The sequence below is a fragment of the Typopeltis vanoorti genome, chromosome 3, assembly GCF_054136105.1.
Source record: "Typopeltis vanoorti isolate ZY-2024b chromosome 3, IOZ_Tvanoo_1.0, whole genome shotgun sequence".
NCBI lineage: Eukaryota > Metazoa > Arthropoda > Arachnida > Uropygi > Thelyphonidae > Typopeltis > Typopeltis vanoorti.
The window spans coordinates 443,294-465,310 of NC_143551.1; the positions used below are offsets into that span (position 1 = coordinate 443,294).

The 22,017-nt window shown below is 35.0% G+C and overlaps 1 pseudogene; it reads left to right on the forward strand.

The window, feature by feature from the left end:
- Nucleotides 1–9,153: 9,153 nt before the first annotated feature.
- LOC150107856 (cytokine-like nuclear factor N-PAC pseudogene) lies at nucleotides 9,154–11,113 on the forward strand (annotated as a pseudogene).
- Nucleotides 11,114–22,017: the final 10,904 nt, after the last annotated feature.

A 22,017-nucleotide genomic window follows, 5' to 3' on the forward strand; every position in this document is an offset into this window, starting at 1 on the left:
ACAAGCAGGTTATTGTTCCTCTGTATCGAGCCTTGATAAGGCTCGATACAGAGGAACAATAACATATCGACTCCCATATCGAACAATCCCATATCGACTACTGTGCCCAGGTTTGGTCACCTAGGTTTCTTCTTGATGGGGAGGAGGTGGAGAGGATCCAGAGGCGAGTGACCAAGATGATAGCAGGTCTGCGGAATGAACCTTATGAGAACAGGTTGAGGATTTGGGTTGCAAAAATTGGTTGATAGGCGGTGGAGGGGAGATATGATTGAGACATTCAAATTACTGAAGGGGTTTCTATAAAATTAATTCAGAAGATATTTTTGAGAAGAGGACTAGTTGTGGGAGGACTAGGGGACATCCATGGAAACTGGGCAAAAGTGTTGTTAGTAAAGGTGTTAGAGCTGGGTTGTTTACTTTTAGAGTAGTGAATGAGTGGAATGCGCTCCCTGAGTCTGTGGTGGATGCTGTGACAGTGAATGAGTTTAAGGCGAGGTATGATAGATACTGTATGAATGTTGAATAGTTGTGATGAATATGATTTGGGGCCTCCCTCGATGAGTCTAATGACTCCCTGGAGTTGCCCGTAATAATAGTAATAGTAATAGTAATTAAGTTTAGGCAAAAGGGCGGGGTCTATACATGATCGTCCTTTTCTAAATCCATTCTTTACTTCAAAAACAAAGTTTTCTGAATATTTCATTAGTTTGCTATTTAAGATTCTCCTATATATTTTGTAACAGGAATTTAGTATACTGATACCTCTATAGTTTTTAGGGTCATCTCTATTACCTATTTTAAAGATAGGAATCACAATTGCTTTTTTTCCATTCTATTGGGGGGATGCCAGTTGAATAAATTTTATATAAAAATAATAAGATTCTTTCTTTGAATTTTTCTAGTTCCTGCATATTTATATAGTTCTGAACCTATGTTAAAAAACGTTTAATTTTCTTGATCAAAAATCTCTGGAAAGACTTTTAAAGGGATTATATTGATCAAGTGCATATAATAAACAACTATGTTATACCAACTGGTTTCACCAACTAAGGCTGTTGGCATCTTCAGGGTACATAACTGATATAAGGTACTAAAAAGTAAAAAACTGTTACAAACAAACTATAAAATATTAATTATATATATTATATAATTAATATTTTATTATATTATAATTTGTATGATATAATTAAACTTTGATTCCAATTATATTAAACAAAGTTTAATATAATTGGACACGGTTGATTATAGTTTGTAATTTTTTTACTTTTAGTGCCTTACATCAGTTATGTACCCTGAAGATGCCAACAGCCTTAGTTGGTGAAACTAGTTGGTATAACATAGTTGTTTATTATATGCACTTGATCGATATCATCCTATTAAAAGTTCTGCACCTAGTTTATCTTCTCCAGGTGATTTTCCGTTTCTTGTTTCTTTCAGGCTGATTTCTAATTCTTCTTTAGTTATTTCCTTTTCATTTTCGTTAATTGTTTGCCAGTTGTCTTTTTTAAATTATTTGTCTGTCCACAATTTTATCATAATAATCATCATAATATTCCTAATATTCATAATAATTATCGCATTGAGCGCGGTTAGTAGTTGGAAGGGGACCAATCGTTCGATGCTGTTTGCACACTCTCCCTCGATGAGTCTTTGGACTCGCTTGAGGTGTCAAATAATAATAATAATAATAATAATAATAATAATAATAATAATAATAATAATATCACATAATCTCTCTGGGGGATCCTGTAACCCCTAGAGAGCTCGTCCGCTGGGTGGCGGATAGGAGAGCCCACCATGTGTGTGTGTGTGTGTGTGTTTAAAAATGATATAATTTTAATATAATATGATTTAATATAATATAATATAAAAAATATAAAATAATAATTTAAAAATAATAAGAGTCTTTCTTTGAATCTAGTTCCTGCATATTTATATAGTTCTGAACCTAGTTTATCTTCTCCAGGTGATTTTCCGTTTCTTGTTTCTTTCAGGCTGATTTCTAATTCTTCTTTAGTTATTTCCTTTTCATTTTCGTTAATTGTTTGCCAGTTTTTTTTTAATATTTGTCTGTCCACAATTATTCATAATAATCATCATAATATTCATAATATTCATAACAATTATCGCATAATAATCTGGCATAATCTCTCGGGGGGGGACCCTGTAACCCCTAGAGAGCGCGTCCGCTGGGTGGCTGATAGGGGAGCCTACCATGTGTGTGTGTGTGTGTGTGTGTGTGTGTGTGTGTGTGTGTGTGTGTGTGTGTGTGTGTGTCTGTGTGTGGTGGAATGGTCCGAATATACTGAATAAGGACTCGTTGACCAACAGGGCCATAAGGGGAAAATCATCTTGATTGTAAGGGAAGTGGCACTCCCGTGGACCCTTAGCTGGATATATCCTCTTCTTCTTCTACTTTGAGGAAGATCCACTTACTTTAATCTTTCCTATAAGGCCTTATCAGCCAACTCTTCTTATTTTATGATCCTTATGCTATTAGAGTACTCGAAGGCCATGGGGTCTTTTCGTTTCTGGCCTCACAACTATGCCCTCTCTATAAACCTTACTATAATTCTTTTATAATCTACTCTTTCCACCTTCAGTATATTCATCCTATTCATCTTATTGGTTTAAATTCGGAAGAAGGCCAGTTCAGAAGCCTTAATTTAGCAGCCCTCCCATTGAACTATTCCATCGTCAGGCTAGTCCCCTGACATGGAGAACATAATTCTACTTGTAAGCTGGCAGAAAAAGATAATGATTGAATCTATGGAAAACGACCCTAGAATGGAAAAGGTAAAACAAAAATGGAAACGACAAAATATAATACACATAGCAAACTGGAATGTAAGAGGAATAGCATATAAAGAAATGGAATTAGACCACCTATTAAATGAAAGATATTTTAAAATAGCAGTAATTACTGAAACAAAAAAAAGAAATTAAAAGGAACTATGAGAACCCAAAATTTTAATGTGATATACAGCGAAGTGTATATCACATTAAAATCACATTATCACATCATGATTTGGATTCATAACTCCCTTTCAAAACAGTTAAAACATTATAAATTATGGAATGAAGGAATAATAGAAGCTAGAATAAAAATAGATAGAGGCTATTTAACAATAATTGGTTTATGGGCTCGAGAAGAAGGAAGAGAACAAGATAATATTGATTTTTATATTCAGCTACAAAGCATATATAATAAAATAGATAAAAATGATTACGTAATTTTATCAGGAGACTTAAATGCAAGCATTGGAAACACGAAAATTAATAATAATATAGGAATACATGGAGAACATACACTAAACAGGAATGGTAAAACATTGATTGACTTTGTAGTTTATAATAACCTAAAAATAATGAATTCCTTCTATAAACATAAAGACATACATAAATATACTTGGGCAGCAAGAGGATGGAAATCAATATTTGATTATTTTATATTAAACGAAAAGACATCAAAATTTTCACTAGATGTTAGCGTTCACAGAGGATATGAAATAAGCAGTGACACCACTGCTTATTTCTTCCTTGTTAAAAAAATTAAGATTACCACCTAAATGGCTACAAGTAACAAGAACAGAAAGAAAATTTGAAACATTTGTTTATAAAACTAGACTGTTGAATGACACAAATGTACAATGTACAATGGCTATATGAACAAAGAATTAACCAATATCTAGATAAAATAAAACAAAATGAAGAAATAGAAATAGAATAGCTTAATATAAAAACGATACTAAATGCAGGAGTAAATGAAAGATTAGGAAAGACCAAAAAAATTCAGTAAAAGGAAAAAACTGAAGATCTGGGATGATACAGTCAAAGAAATAATCAAAAAGAAAAAAGAAGCCCATCATAAATGGTTACACAGTAAAAGATTAGAAGATGAAATAGAATATAAAAGAATAAGAGCCATAGCTAAAAGAGAAGTAAAAAAAAAGACAGAGAATCATGGAACAAAGTTGTTTCTAATTTAGAACATGATTTATATAAAATAAGACCCAATGTATATAAGATTTTGAAATACTTAAATGCAGATACTAAAGCAAACATAAAATTAAACACCGAATTGAAATTAGAAGAATTTCTAAATTACTACACAGAATTGTGGACAGACAAATATTTTAAAAAAGACAACTGGCAAACAATTAACGAAAATGAAAATGAAATACCTAAAGAAGAATTAGAAATCAGCCTGAAAGAAACAAGAAACGGAAAATCATCTCGAGAAGATAAGCTAGGTTCAGAACTATATAAATACGCAGGAACAAGATTCAATGAAAGACTCTTATTACGATAAAGAGCCAAGAGGATATTTTTCCGGCTTCATAAATTAAGTTAAGGGGATAATAAATTCCTCATTATTTTAAATATGAGATAAGAGTATGAATGTATGTCGTCTTCCGTTCGGGCACCTCAATATTAAAATAATGAGGGATTTATTATCCCCTTAACTTAAAGACATTTTTTAAATAAAATTTATTCAACTGGTACCCCCCCCCCAATAGAATGAAAAAAGCAATTGTGATCCTATCTTTAAAATAGATAATGGAGATGGCCCTAAAAACAATAGAAGTATCAGTATACTAAATTTCTGTTGCAAAATATACAACAGAATCTTAAATAGCAAACTAATAAAATATTCAGAAAACTTTATTTTAGAAGTAAAGAATGGATTTAGAAAAGGACGATCATCTATAGACCGCGCCTTTTGCCTAAAATTAATAATAGAGAAAAGAAGAGAATACAGTTTTAAAACACATATTGCATTTATTGACTTTGTAAAAGCATTTGACAAAGTTAAAAGATACATATTATTTAACATATTAAAAGAAAGACAAATGCGAAATAATATCCTAAAAGATATCACAAGTATATATGCAAATAATCAAATACAAATAAGATTAAATCACGAGCTATCATATACGAGAGAGATAAACCAAGGGGCCCTACAGGGATGTCCCCTCTCAGCAACTCTTTTTAATATCTACTTAAATGAAATAATAATAAAATGGAATAAAAATTTACATCAAGGATTTAAACTTTCTCCTACAGCAAACCTAAACACTCTCCTCTTTGCCGACGCCAAATAATAATTACAAATTCTGAAGACAAAGTACAGAAAGCTATTTGAGATCTAAATGAGATATCCAAAGATTATGGTATGATAATATCAACGGAAAAATCAAAAACTATGGCCTTTAAAGGACAAGAACTAGAATAGTAATAGATAACAAGATCTTAGAACAGGTGAATTCACTTAACTACCTAGGATGTATGATCACATATGCAAATGAAAAAGATATAAACGTAAAAATTGCAAAATATTTAAAAATAACAGGTGTAATTAACTCTAAATTTAAACAAGCCTAGTTCAAAAACAAACCAGACTAAAAGTATACAATACATTAGCCCTACCAGTCTTAATGTATGGAAGCGAAATCTGGACAACAAAAGAAAAAGACAAACAAAGATTAATAACAGCAGAAATGAAGTTTATGAGAAAAACTGCAAAGTATATCCGATTTGATCACAAAAGTTAAAAAATTATGAAAGAATTAAACCAAGAACCAGTAATAGAAAAAACTAAAAAATATAAACATAAATGGATGGAACACGTTCAAAGAATGAAAACAGAAAGATTACCAAAACAATCCTTAAAGTACAAGCCATTAGGAAAAAGAAAACCAGGACGTCCTCTTAAACGATTCAACGATGACTTCTAATGCCAGAACAGGCCATGCTAGGCCTAAGTCCTTGATACGCATGATGATGATGATGATGATGATTATGCGATAATGTCATTAATATAATATTACTATGTAATATGAAAAAGTAATGTAATAAATTATTCTTATTATTAAAAAAATCATGTAAATAATGAGTTTACATTGCATGCTTGTGAGAATTAGGAAATATAATATTTTAATTGCTGTGTAAATACTGTTGTATAATCGCACATTCTCAAACTTTGGAAAAAAAAATGTAAACTACAACATATAATATTATATAACTTGTGTAACTCTGAACTATATAATTGTAAATTATTACTGTGATTGTTATTTTAAAAAATAGCAAAAAAAAAAAAAAACCTGTCATCATCATTATTATTGAAATCTCATTATATGTAGCACCGAAACTTTTAAAATAATATACTGAATTTTACTCAAGATGATCATTGTATATATGTAAATATTTGAGAGATCAATAAAAAAATTATTATTATTAAAAAATATATATATATATATTATTCTTTGCTCTTCGTTCTTAAATGTTCTTTGGCGTGATTCATGGAGCGGGAAAGAGAACTAAATGTTAGTTCACTAACAATCCCGTCATGCATTCGCATGTTTTTCGTTCAGCATGGCGTCGAAAATTAACGTCGGTGATGTTCTGTGTGCAAAAATGGAGGGATTTTCCTCTTGTGGTGCTCGGATTGTGGAACCTAAAAATGATGTTAAAAAACCAAATATGAAGAACTCCGTGCAATTTTTGTTTTTCTTTGGCTTCAATAATTATGCATGGGTTCAAAGTGTGTATTAAATCGTATGAGAACAATAAAGAGCAGTTTACTCGAAATGCTAAAGCTGGTGCTTTTAAAGAAGCACTTAAAGCAATTGATACGTACTTACTTTCCGAGTCCGGAACACCAATCATATTCTCTCCATCCAAAAAACAACGGCTTGTATCGCCTTGTTATTGACCGTCAGAATGTCATCCGTGGAGCACAAATCGATTAGATTTGGGCAACATAAAAGATGTTCGTCAGTTTGGTCATCTTCGCAGACACAACTGTCATCATCTGCATAACCCCATTTCATCAGATTACTTCTGCATTTGGACAGTCCCACTCTAAGACGGTTCAGAGTCGTTCAGGTGCTATAGGGTAGGTGATATCGCTTGGTTAACTCTTCCTTAATTATGGAGGCTTCTTGAAGTTGAACCGATTCCCTCCATAGAATCGCTCCTTAGGATCAATGGTTTAGTTCTTTGCATAAAACTACGCTTCGATTTCAGTCTAGTGGCTGTGATTATGTTGCCCTACACTGGGTGGCTTTCATCCGTCATCTGCTTTTTTTCTCTCCATCTCACTGGCCATTTGACGTCTTATGCCTGGTGGTGCTATGCCTGCTAAGAGATACAGCTTGTTGACCGCGGCTGGTCTTAAGCATCCAGTTATGATCCTAACGGTATCATTTAAAGCCACATCCACGTGTTTCGCATGGGCGGATGCATCGCATACTGGGGCAGCGTACTCCCCCCACAGTAAAACACAATGCCAAAGCCGTCGAACGAAGTACCTCTGGTTGAGCTCCTCAAGTCGTGCCTGTCATTTTTCTTATGATGTTATTTCTTGCATAGATTTTTTCTTTCAGTTCCTGGCAATGCATCTTATACCACAAGTTACGATCCAGCTTAACTCCAAGATATTTGGGGTTGCTGAAGTGTTCGAGGCGTTTTCCTCTGCAGACAATGTTTAACTGGCGTTTTGCGTCCTTATTGCGCAGATGGAAAGCGCAAACCTGAGTCTCGTTTGGGTTAGGCTTCAGGCAATTGGTCTCATAGTAAGTGGAGAGTATTTCTAATGCTTCTGTCAATCTCTTTTCAACTTCTTCAAAACTCCTTGCTTGACTGCATTTAGCTGTGTCGTCGGCATGAATAAACCTCCTCACTTGTGGGTGAGATGGCTGATCGTTTGTATAAATATTGTACTTACGCTGCCTTGAGATAAACTATTCTTCTGGTTTCTCCATCTGCTCTTCTTTCCTTGCAAAGTTACGTAGGAATCGTCGATTCTGGAGCATGGTTTTAACTACATTCATGAGGTGAAAATCTTTCGTTATTTGGTACAGTTTGACAAACAGTTTCTTGTGATTAACAGTGTGATATGCCGCTGAAAGATCAATAAAAACTGCCTCAGTCACAAGCTTCTTCTCGTAACCATCTTCGATGTGCTGCGTGAGATTCAGAATTTGGCCACAGCAGGACTTTCCCGGATGAAAACCAGCTTGGTCGGGTATAAGTTTCTCTTCAATGTTTGCTGCTATTCTTTCCAGAATCATTCATTCAAAAGCTTTATATAAGTAGCAGAGGAGAGAAACAGAGCGAAAATTCTTCAACTCTGTAGGTTCCTTTCCTGGTTTAAGTAAAGCTACCACTTGAGCTTTCCTCCATAATTTGGGCAACTGTAGAGATTCTGTGCACTTATTCATCAATTTCGCCAGCCATTGTATGGCTACCGGATCGAAATGCTTTATCTGTTCTACCCGAATGTCGCCATGGTCAGCAGCTCTATTCTCTTTCAGGTGACATGCAACTTTTCTTGGTTCTTCTTGAGAGAAACGGAGAGCCTAATAAATTAGTCTCAGCTTCTTTTATGGGCTTAAGATTGGTTTTTGGTATCTTCTTTTCTGTCCTGCCATTCAATAATAGATTTTCACGAACCCTTCATAGTTACTTGGATCCACTTCAAGAGTGTTTGCTGTCTGATTGAGTTCCTTCGCAAATTCGTCCCAGCTTGCTTTCTTAAAATTAAACCGTCGCTTAAAAGGTACTATCTGTGGATTGATAACGGTCCTGAACTTCAAAAATGACAGGTCTCTGCTGAGGTCTTGGTGTCGGCTCTTCGCTTGCACGGCTTCTTGTTCACTGATAAAGATGTTTGTTGTCTGGATTACAGCCTCTTCCCCACCTTCCACTATTGAATGATGGTCTTAACTTGGAGTCATCGATCAGCTTCAGTCCTTCTCTCTCAGCTCAATTTTCCAGCTCACCACCGTTCCTGTCAGTCATTTTGTAGTCGCATGTAAAACTCTGACAATTAAAGTCTCCGAGTATCATTTTAAACCATCCGGGCATTAAAGTTGGCAGGTTCTTTGAAGGCGAAATTTTCATTAGGTAGTTTATATACCGATGTCATTGTGCAGGACTTGATCTCAATGGCTGATATCTCTATATTATTATGGGATGTCATATGTATAGATTTGATATCCAAGTCTGGTTTAGCAAATATAACACTACCGTATTGCTCGTGTGGTCTCTCAGCTATTAATTTCATACCATTGAGTTTTTGGTCTACTGCTATTTGCTCCTCGATGTGTCTCCTGGGTAACTAAAATATCACATTTGCATGTATGACAGATGTCTGCTAATGAAGCTTCCTTTTCGGATGAGATTCCTTCAATATTTTTTGAAGTCGTCTTAAATGCTAGCCTTGAAGAAGGCCGATTTATAGTTTACATGATTGTTCCAGTAGTTGAAGTATTATCCGTTGAATTTCAACGTTGCCCAGGGGTATGCCCGATTGTGAATTCTTAGTGATCGCCTTTATATATATATATATAACACAATCTACGATGAGGCTCTTTCAATGTACCCCGAAGCATTTGATGACTATGCGCGTAACGCACCCAAGGTAAAACTTTACAGAATGAAGTGAACAGCAAACATACTGTTCCTATTAAAGTAAAAAAAAAAAAAAAACACAAAGAAAATGAAAAATTAAGTGAACAAATAGTGAAGAAAAAAAAAGCAAAAATAGAAAGAGCGCAATCTGTGACTAATTTAAAGAAAACGAGAACATCAAATAGCATTACCACTAGTTCCGGATCAATAAACGACAAAAACTAGTTGACAAATACACTGAATACTGAATCCAATACTGAATCTTTTTACCCAGAGTAATTTTATCAGCAGGATCATTGTTTTCCATCATTATCCCAGTCATATATAAACTCAAGTCCAAGTAAACCATCAGGATTGCTTGCTCGGCCACCTTATATACAAGACCAACAACTCCTCCTCTGAATGTCCAACAGCCATCAGATACACGAAAACAAAAAATGTAACACCCTCTTCCTTAAAATTTGTTTTTTTTGGGGGGGGTCGAATTATGGGAAGAGGCATTTTAAAAAATCAGATCACCGTCTGGAATCGCACTCCATCCAAGTGCTAAGACTTTTGTCAAAGCTGGAGCAGGCAAAGGGCAAACTCCAGCTGTTGTTGTTGTTGTTGTTGTTGCACCATCTGATATTACATTCTGATGTGTAGCTGATCCTCAAGCTGCAAAACAAATGTAACTGCGGAGTCTTACAAGAAACACGATCTGTTGAAAAAGGATATGTTGAAATGACATCAATTGATCCAGAAACATCACAGAACGCCTCCGTAGCGCAATTGGAAGAACGACAGTACATTGCGCCCTTCGATTGGAATAGGCCTTAGTTCGATTCTCGTCGTGACGGGAGGAATTATGTGAACTTTTTCAATCTAAGGTGAGTTAGCCGATCTCATACGGAGGTAGTAGGGTTTTTCTCCCGAAAACTAGTGTTTTTCATCCCGCATACAGGCATATTGGCCCTTCAGAACACACGCAATTTACAGACAAAAATACTAGTTTTGGTGGTCAGTAGATGGCGTTGATGGAGATGATTGGTAGTAGAGGTTCGGTGTAGGTGGTGACAGTTGTATAGTAGGTGTCCTCCCGCAATGAGTCTTCGGACTCCTTGGAGGTGGCACGAATAATAATATTAATAACAATAATAATATATTGCTGAGGGTATCATAGCAAGAGGAGAAAAGCAACTAGAAGCTCCATTATCAGGATCCAGAAAGCCTGCAGAAGAAAGATCACTGATCATTTTTGTTGCTGGAAACCGTTCACTCTTTAATGACTGTTCTACATACTTTCAAGCAATGGGAGAGGATGCCTTTTATCTGGGGAGGTTGGTAATAGTTCAAAGATGAACTTAGTCATAAACATTGTGTTGGTACTACGTTAGCAGGTTTTGCAGAAGCGATGGCTCCTGCTGACAGTGCTGGCATTTCACAAAAGGATTTGCTAGAAATTTTAGAACTTGGACCTCTAAACTGTGGTGCCATTATGGAAAAGGGACAAGCAATTATTGAAGGAACATATTCTGCTAACATGCCATTACAGCACATGCAGAAGGAGGACCTCCATTTAGCTTTAACCTTTGGGGAAAAACTGAAGCAACCGTTACCTCTTACTCCTGCTGCAAATGAGGTGTATAAACATGCAAAACGTCTCAGCTACGGTGAACACGACTTTTCTGCTGTTTATGTTCGAATCCGATTCTGACCTTGGACGCTTAAATGTTTCACAGACCACACGTTATTATTGAATGTATGAATATTCAATAGGATGTCAATGGAAAGACTACTGCTAATATATATATATATATATATAATTAATTAATTTAATTGACTAGAACCCGAGAAAGTATAATAAAAACCTTTAATAAATCACAACTGGTTTCATCTGTGCTCCGACTTCTTCAGGTGAGAAAGAAAAAAAACCTAAGACTTATAAAAATAACAAGGTAAAAAACATGCACTTTCCAGCTTAATAAAAAGAAGTAGAATAGTAACAGTCATATTTGAATAGGTGACCGCGTGCTACCGTTGACATGAGTTGAATGTGTGCGACAGCTAATTTTAGAGCGACAGTACTGGATTACTGCGCTATGGCAATCAGGCAAATTGTAGTTTAGATTGTTGTTCAATATATATGCAAAGATGAATTTGAAAGAAGAATTATCGAATCAAAAGAAATAGTTCTGGACCCTTCACACTTGAAAAACAACCTAAGCTACACTTTGCCTGATTCCCATAGCGCGGTAATCCAGTACTGGCGCTCTAAAATTAGCTGTCGCACATATTCAACTCATGCCAACGGTAGCACACGGTCACCTATTCAAATATGACTGTTACTATTCTACTTCTTTTTATTAAGCTGGAAAAGCAATGTTTTTTACCTTGTTATTTTTATAAGTCTTATGTTTTTTCTTTCTCACCTGAAGATGTCGGAGCACCGATGAAATTAGTCGTGATTTTTTAAAGGTTTTTGTTATACTTTCTCGGGTTCTAGATGCAAGCATTTACACACACACACACACACACACACACACACACACATATATATATATATATATATATATATATATATATATATATATATATATATATATATATATATATACATAAAAATGGAAGAGGTGAAAATGATAGGTGTAAACAAAGTGGGACTCACTGTGTTGTACAAAAGATGCAAGCATTTACAAAAGATGCATTGTGCTAAGTGTAGTACCAGTTTGCTTCTAATAACTTTCAAGAAGCAAATTTCTTCCATTCTGTACGTGTTTGCAATCAAAAATGAGTTGGTCTCACTGGAGGTCCATTTTCTATAGAAAAAATAATACAAGGAAATGTTTAATCTCCTAAAATTGCTGTCCAACTCTCGTATAACATTGCACAGATTAAATGGAATTTCACCTAAACAAGTTACTGAAGGAAACTTAAGAATGCAAATGGTAACTAAAGTGAGATTTCAACCATGTCGCAGAAGAGATCAAATTACAGTTTCACACTAAAAGAACATTGTTTTTAAAAGCAGGAAATTAGGTGTATGATTATAAGCACAGAATAAAGTGACATCATAAAATCATTCATTTGTTAACAGAATTGATACAGTACTGCTGAATTCAAAATTCTTTTACTGCCCTAATCACAGGAACTATTTATACAATTTTTGTTCTTAAAATTGCATTGACAGAAGATTAGTATTATATGCAACGTGAAATTATTTAATGTCTTTGATTCCTTGGCAGTTCTCATAAGCTCTTTCAAGTTACTTATACATTTGAACACAAAATTTTCCATTGTTTTTATTGGGTCTTTTAATAGACTCCCACAATGTTAGTTATTAAAAAAACATGTTGCAATAAGCATATATGTGATTTTGTGTATCAGTGAATAATCATCCCATGCTATTTTTGATCGTCATCATCATCATCCTCATCACATCATCGTTTTCCTTCCTGAAACACTTTTTATTAGTTTTTATTATTCATTTTATGTTACTTCAGCAAATACCTTATAATCCTTCGTGTTGATAGTTTCTTTTATACATAAGGTTTGTAAATTGGGGAGAAAGTACAAAAAAATTAAAAAACTGTTCTCATATTTCTAAGATATCTCGGCATTTTCTTATTCTTGCAGAGTTCTTCCATAATAATATTGCAAAATTTCTTATAGGAATATTTGTATTGTCATTTTGAACATTTCAACAAATGTGTAAAATATTATATTAAAAAAAGTGCAATAGAATTCATATGTAATTCGTAATAAACTCACAATATTGAATATCAAAAAAACAAAAAGAAATAAAAAAAGAAGGAAAAAAAAAGAGACAAAAATTATTATTATTATTATTATTATTTGTGACATCCATTTTGTCAAAGACTCATCAAGGGCAATAAATCACCCAAACTAACTATCATACCTTTCTTACTTTCATTTCACATTAAATGCACTTACTACCTCTGAAGGCAAACTATTCCACTTACTCACTGCTCTGTGGGAGAAATATCTAGCTCTATTATCCCTTTCTTCATTGCTAACAAACTTAACTTCCGTGTTCTTAAATGTTTATCCAATCGAATGTTTATAGACCTCTATCATATCCCTCTGTTTCTCAAATTAACCAGAGTCTGCAATCTACATACTCGCACTATGTCCTCATACTCCAAATCCCATGATCTGGAGGATATAATCTTTGTAACTCTTCTTTGCTCTCAGCTTCTTTATCCCCCTGTAACCTGGGAGACCAAAACTGTGCACTATAACCAGGTGCGGTATTATAAAAACCTTATAAAGAGGCAATGACTTTCTTATCCTTACATGTCAGGATTCAATTCAACATCACAATTATTGTCCCAACTGTATTTGCAGCATTTTTATGCGATCTTTGAACATCAAATACGTCTCCACCAATACGTCGAGATGCCTTACCTCCACAGTTTCTTGTAGCATAACCCCGCTAATATAATATGCCGCTGAAACTGTAATCACGCCAAAGTGTATATCTTTACATTACTAACATTAAACTGATAGCCATTTTCTTTGACCCAAATATCAAGCCTATTTAAATCATTCTGTAAATGCTGAAAATGAGTAGCATCCCTGATTGCGCTGCCTATCTTCGCATAATCGGCAAACAATTGCACATCGGATGATAGAGCCTGCGTGATGTCATTAATGTATAGATTGAACAATAATGGCCCAAGGAGTGAACAAGGTACATCACTAGTCACCGTAAATCTGACACTCTCAGTCCCTTTGTACAACATTGTATCTGTCTCTCAACCATCCCGTGGTCCAAATCAAGAGTTTATATTCTAATTCCATATTTTCCAGTTTATGCAATAGCCTTTCTTGTGGTAACCTCTCAAATGTCTTAGAAAAATCCAACATTATCATAGTGTATCCCTTCATGCGACTCGGCCGTAACACTTATAAAATATGATCAAGTTGCTAAAACAAGACCTTCCTTTAGTAAACTCGTGCTTCTCCTTGCAAAGTATAGTATGTCTTTCTACCCATTTCTGTATGCAAGTTCTTACCAACTTCGCTAAAATCTTCACTACCACACCAGAGACACTGACAGGGCGGTAGTTAGACACATCAGTTTTTGCTTCACCCTTGCACAATAGAACCCAGCCAATTCGGCTGAACATTCTTTTATCAAACTTGCTGATATTCCATCTGTCTCTGTTGATAAATTTTTATGCAGGTTGTGCATGAGGACTTCAACCTCATTTTCATGAACTCTTACTCTTCATCCAATGTAGCAGTAGCACTGTGCCCCATATTACATACACCTCACTGATATTACTTAGAAAAGTTGGCACTCGTTAACAGAAAAATGTCATTAGCTTCCAACAATCGAGTACCATCTGCAGTCAGTAAAGTTATTTTTTCACATTCAATCTTTCTTTTGCTTGTGGCATAAAGGTAAAGTTCTTTTGGATTGCCTTTAGCTTTTTTATTCATACTCCAATTTAGCTTTCACACACTAGTACTTACTTTTCTGCCTGAGCTTTATATATTCAATAACTGATATCACTCTTATTGTCACTATATTCTTTTTGCATCATCTTCTTGTGGATCTCTTGCTTAATAAAGTTGCAATTTCGTTTCACTTCCAACTTATTTATATTTCGAACACTAGGGCTGCATTCAGATACTTCCTCATTTAAGGACTTTTTCAAAATTCCCCATTCATTTCTGACATTTTTCCCATTGAGTAAATTTTCCCTAATACCATGTGACCAAAGATAGTATTCTCCTAAGTTGATCGTAATTTCCAGCTTTGTAGTTCAGCATGTAATCTGTTTTATTCCAAAAATCAATACAATTAGATACTTCCCATGATCACTGTCACTAATTGGTGGTAAAATAGCCATATTCTTAACAGAGACCCTTTCTGACGCTATGAATAAATCCAACACTCTTTGACCTCGAGTTCCTTCTTTCACATGCTTCTTGAGAAAGTTGTTTCTTTATAATTCAATAAATTCCTCTTCTTTCTTATCATGCGATTTCTCTATTACCTAATCAAGTGCAGGCTACATACGTCTTTTCTGCCATCAAACACAATCCACACATCTAAAAACTCGCATTCATATCTTCTATACAGCCTCCGTGTGTAATTATTTGCTATCATCGTCCTCTTCATAACTCAGTATTGTCATATCTGGGTAGCAATCCAGCAATTTTTACTCTCTCACATTTCTTTCTCGCTTCTTCTAACACACCCTTCATATCTTCTCTCATACTATATTTGTCACTGCTTAAATTATTTGCACCTACCAGTGCTACTATCTCTTTCACTTTTCTTTTTTGGTTTTCAATTATGTTCGTAATATTACAGAATGTGAATGTAAGTGCAACTGTTGGATTAGATGGGATATCACTAAGGGTTCTGCGTCACTGTGCAAGGGAAATGGCAATGTGGCTACGTTGTCTAATTAAAGTCTCCGTTCTGGTAGAGTTCCAAGGGACTGGAAAGAGGATAAAATAATTGCTTTTCATAAGGGAGGTCCTTGGTAAATTATGGACCAATCAGTATCTTAGGTGGTAAAATTACTAGAAAAATTGGTAAAAAAGAGAATTCAAGAATGAGTACATAAAACTATGATACTGTGTAAGAGTCAACATGCCTATGTGAATGGTCGATAATTCCTTAGTAATTTACTACATTTTTATAATAGAGTAACAGCTGAGTTGGATAAAAAAATGGCTACACAATGATTTTTCTAGATTTTGCAAAGGCATTTGACAGAATATCACACGGAAGTCTGTTACACAAATTAGAACAAATTAGGATGGATATGACACTCGAGGGATGCTGATGGACGGATATCAAAAAGTGGTATATGGAGGTGGAAGAATCGAGGTTTTTTGGGTGTATGCCGCAAAGATCAGTGCGCTGTGGACAACGATCAAGGCGATGTGGATAGCTTGCACGAAGATTTAAATAGGCTGTCAGCATGGGCAAAAGTAAATGGATATCAATTTAATGTCGAGAAATGTACAGTTATGCATTTTGGGATAACTATATCAGAAGCTGTGTATCACCTTGATGTCAATGTATTCCAGGAAGTAAATGAAGCTAGAGATTTAGGACTAGTGGTAGACAGAGAGTTAACGTTTAGAGGACATACTGTTAAGGTTGCTAAGGTACAGGGGCGAATGCTGGTCTTGAAATTCACGCTTGCTCTTGTTATCATTCACGGAATGAGAGGTGTGATTGAAGTCTGATTAGCAGAATAATGAATTACTGACCATTTAAAATTATGAACAGGTAACCCTCGTATAACGCGGATGTCAGGTTCCATAGAAATGCCGCGTTATATAAATCGCGTTATGCGAGTCTCAGATCACATAGAAAAAAAGTAGGATGTTCCGAAATCGTTTTTTTTTTAATTATATAAACAACAATGACATATCCAACAAAAAATATATTTTTATTTAATTCAAGTAATTCATGTAAGCCAAGAAAACAAACTATGAAACAAATACATAGTATAAAAGTTACAAATTGTACTTAAACTTCATTGCACATAATGCATAAACGTTTTAGGCAAAATAAAATAGTGCATGTTTTAATCTTTCATAGCACGAGGATTTGAGGATTGGTTAATAAACACGTTTTGTCATGTAATCACCTGATGCATTACTACGAAACAGTAGAGTAATTCTATCATTAGAAACTTTGAATCCAGGGGCTGATCTTTCATTTTTCGGAATATAGGTGCGTTTTTGCACTTTTTTCCAATATGAGTGGATTCATCCGCATTGAACACCTGGTCTGCACTATAAATGTTTATAAACTCTGAGAGTTTTTGTTTAATAAGATTTCCATCCATAGGAATTTTCTTTTGAGGCAATCTTCTATCGAAATCTCTAATGATTTCGATAGAAGATTGCCTCAAAAAATTTCTCGGATTTTCTGTTCATTTTGTTTGATTGTCCGAATTGTTGATTCATTTAAATTCAAACTCCCGGCAAAAACTTCTGGTTTTCCTCCATTTTTCAACCGATCCAAGATTTTGAATATTTTTCGTCGAGAGAAATTAATTTTGTTTTCCCTTTCGTTGCAGTTTGTGACCATTACTATAAAAATAATTTTTTTACACAAAAAAGCAAGCATTTCATATTGTATGTAACTCACCAGAAAATAAAGTGCTCAGCTTGAGATGAACATACTTATGATTTTTAATGCACTTTCCTGGCAGAAACGAGAACAATTTTCAACAATAGATGTTTTATACAGTAAACAATTGAGGTAAATGGTTGCTAAAGGGTAATTCCTCTAATATAAATTCGCTACTTATAATTACATGCAGGATACAGGCTGACACAAATTTAAGGAAGATAAAATTTAATTTTTAAGTCGCGCGGTGAAAAACATATGAAAAGATAAAGGTTACTACAATTTGTAGGCCGCGTTTTTATTGGAACCGTATTGTATAAGTACTACCGCGTTCAAGAAGACCGCGTTTTAGACCGCGTTATATCGAAACCGCGTTGTATAATTACCGCGATATACGAGGGTTGCGTGTATTTAGAAATTTATGTACATTTAATAATACGAATACAACATTTATGTTACAAATGATATTCTATCTTTTTTAATTTAGCTACTTGAATACAAATTCTACCCCACGCTTCTTCTTTATGAACTGGTCAATAACATCGTCATAAAAAGTTGGTTGTAACTAAATTTTCCCAAGCAATACGCACACTTGTAAAGGCTGGCTGAAGCTCACTGGCTAGAGCTACTTTGACTACGTATGGCCCGTGTTTAAGCAACAGGGTGAGATGACGTGGAGGGAGCAGAAATGGCTATGCGCGCGCATGAAATCACAGTGCCGAAGCGAGGACCTGGATGCTCCCACAACCGAGCAAGCCAACGTAGCTTGACTAGCGCCGGCCTTCGATACACAACGCAAAGCTCAATTATTGCCGCGCAAGCTTAAAACGTCTTCTGTCTACAAAAATAAAAGCTTAAATGGAATGCTTATAAATGCATTCATTTATTAACAAACAAATATTACTTCTCTCTCAATTCGCCACTAAGGTAACCTCATGAGATTACTTAGCTATTGAAGAACACATTAACAAGTAAGGAAGGAAGAGATAATGAAGTTGCAAATCCTCTTTATAAGGCCTTAATGCGCCCACATCTGGATTACTGTGATCAATTCTTGTCCACTGGCTTTCTTGGCGATAGGAGAAGCAGCGAATGATCGCCGCATCCCCATCTCCAAGGGAAATGGGGCGAATGATCGTGTTGGCGAGTGGCATGTTCACTGTGAGGATAGATTGATGTGTGGATTACAGAAGTTGGTTAATAGGAGAAATTTCCCCCTGCATCTATCCTATAAACCCTTTCTTAAAGGGTTTATAGGATAGATGCAGGGGGAAATATGTCAGCAACCTGATAGAGGGGCCAGAACAAGAGGTTATCCCTGGAAGTTGAACAAAGGTGTGGTTAGTAGGGGTGTGAAGAACAGATTTTTGCTTGGAGAGTTGTGAATGCGTGGAACGGCTTTCCAGAGTCAGTTGTGAGTGCTTTGTCTGTTAATGGGTTCAAGGAGGTGTACGATAGATTGTGTGAATAGATCGGATCTCCTGCGATAAATCTTGGGACTCAATGAGTGAGCCTGTATTATAAGAATAAGAAGAATATTTTTTTAACATTTTATTATTTCTCAGATAAATTACATACATACATACATACAATAATATTTTTACATATATATAATATTTATAATAACATGAATATGATTGTGCATAACAGATACTTGCATGTACATAATGATTTTGTAAATAATAATAATAATAATAGTAATAGTTTATAACGTATATTATTATTATTATTATTATTATTATTATTATTATTATTATTATTATTATTATTATTATTATTATTATTATTATTATTATTATTATATTAACAATGATGATTATTATATTTTTTTTTTTGCATATTTTGCACTCTATATATACAATAACAATATATATTATTTCTCTATATAATAATTTTTTTAATAATAAGATTTTTTTCATTTTCATCATACATTTATGACATTATATTTTCTGCTCTGTACAAAATTCTGTACGCATTTTAAAGTACCTTATTTCTTTTTAGTATTTTTTTCTTTAAATATAAATACACATATATCTATATTTTTTCCAGTATCATCATTTATAATTATACACCGTATTGAAGATATACATTACAATAATTTGCAGTCTATGATTATGAGGATTAGTTGAATGTGACGGGCTAATCCCCCCAATTCGAAGCTACTGTTAGCTTTTATGAAGAGAGTAGGATTAGCCTTCACTATTTATTTTGTTTGGTACTGTTGATGGATAGAATGCAGGCGTTGGATGCTTGTGATTTGTCATGTGTATATAAGTGTTAATGCAATATTAACTGTGTTGGTATAGTTTCCAGGGTTCTCGTTTTAAGGTTCTGTAGTTGTCTATGTGTTTTAAATTTATTGGTAGGTTGTTGAGTAACCTGGGTATCAGATGCGATCTCACAAAAAGAACCATATGAGTTGTTGAAGGGTCTAGGGATGTAAAGAGTTGTTGTGTGTCGTGTTATGCGATATGCATCTCTGTTGTTACAGTAGGTGATGTTGAAGTAATTTCTTAGTGACATTATGTAGTGTTTCAGATTTTTAATACCCAGGATTCTGTTTGTCGCCATAAGCGGTTCGGATATTGGCTGTTGGGTATAAGGTCTCCAAATCACTGTTGACACTATTTTCCTATGTATTATTTCAAATTTTGTGAAGTGGCTGTTTGATGTGTTTGCATAGACCGTTTACTATACCTGACCACAGATTCACAGATACCGTGATTTAGGAGTTTTTTTTTTTTTTTTTTTTTTTTTTGAATGTTAAAAAAGTAAAAAGACTAGATGTAATCAAGTCTTTTACTTGCATGAGTTTTGTTGCGATGATGCAGAATTTAGTATTTAGGTATTATAATCTATGTTTTGTACATTTAAGGTGACAATCTATGTAAACGCCAAAGTATTTTGCATGTGTTTTGGGACATTGGAAGGTATTTTTTGTTGTTAATGCAGTGGTAAGTGTGACAGGCGTGCGGAGCACGTGATTTTCGGATTATGTATTATTAACATCTGGTGCCTTGGTGGCGTTGATTACAACTGCGTTTTGGTAGAAGTATGTTGGATTTCGTTTAGGTCTTGTTGTGCTTTGGCGAAAGCCGTGTTGATGTCTGTGTGAACTGCTAGTAGCGGGGTATCATCTGCGTACTGAAATATTTGACTTCGTGTGGCCAGGTTGTGAACATCGTTAATGTATATGTTGAATAGAGTAGGTGATAATATGGCGCCTTGTGGAACACCATGTTTTTCATTGTATACCCGGCTGTAACATGAGCCTATTTTGATTACTTGTGTTCTGTTTGAGAGATAGTTTCTGAATCAGGTATGCAGTGTTCCTCTTACCCCGATCGAGTATAGTTTAGGCAGTAGTATGTCATGTTCAAGTGTATCAAATGCTAAGTCAAGCGGTATAAGGATGGCGTACTTGTTTTTATCGAGGATTTTGTTTATGGTGTCGACGATGTCTTCTAATGAAGTGATGGTGCTTTTTGTTTCCTGAAAACAGTATATGATTGCTGCAATAATGAGGACACTGACCTGCAGAGATGAAAGGGTTATCATTCCGTTGTATAAGTCTCTGATCAGACTAAACTTAGACAATTGTTCTCAGATTTGGTCCCCAGGATTTGAAGGGGATAAATTAACTGTGGAAAGGGTACAAAGGCTGTTAACAAAGATGGTTTTGGGACTGTACCATGTTAGTTATGAGGATAGGCTGAGGGAATGTGGACTGCAGAGTTTGGTGGATAGAAGAAGGAGAGGTGATATGATTGAGACTTTTAAACTGTTGAGAGGTGGTTACAGAGTTGACACTGGGGAGTTCTTTCATGAAAAGACTCATCATGGGAGGTCCTTTCTAAGAGAGACAAAGTCTATCAAGATACATCCCTGGAAGTTAAGGAAGGAAGGTGTTTGCAAGAGGGTGACGAGTTTCTTTGCATAGAGGGCAGGTTTAACCATGGAATGTATTGCCTAATGGAGTGGTGAGATCGAGAATGGTCAATGAGTTTAAGGAGTGGTATGATAGACTGTGTTTCTCAGGCAGGGACCTCCCCTAGATGTATCTTGATAGACTTTGTCTCTCTTAGAAAGGACCTCCCATGATGAGTCTTTTGACTCCATGGGGGCCTGAATAATAATAATAATAATAGATATGTATTATGAGAGTTCTACTGATATCATGGAATTCGACTCTATAGCATGTGCAGTTCAGTATAAGTGGGAATGGTGCAGAGGACACTGACTTGTAGAAGTAAGGATGTTATGGTTCCCTTGTATAATGCTTTGATAAGGCTACATATGGATTAATGTGCACAGATCTGGTCACCTGGTTTTCAAAAAAATGAAGATGCATTGGAAAAAGTTCAGCGGAAATTGACTAAGGTGGTTTCTGCTCTCTGGAATGTAGAGTATGAAGACAGATTGACAAAATGCAATTTGCAGAAATTGATGGGTAGAAGGAGGAGAGGGGGGATGCGATTGAGACATAT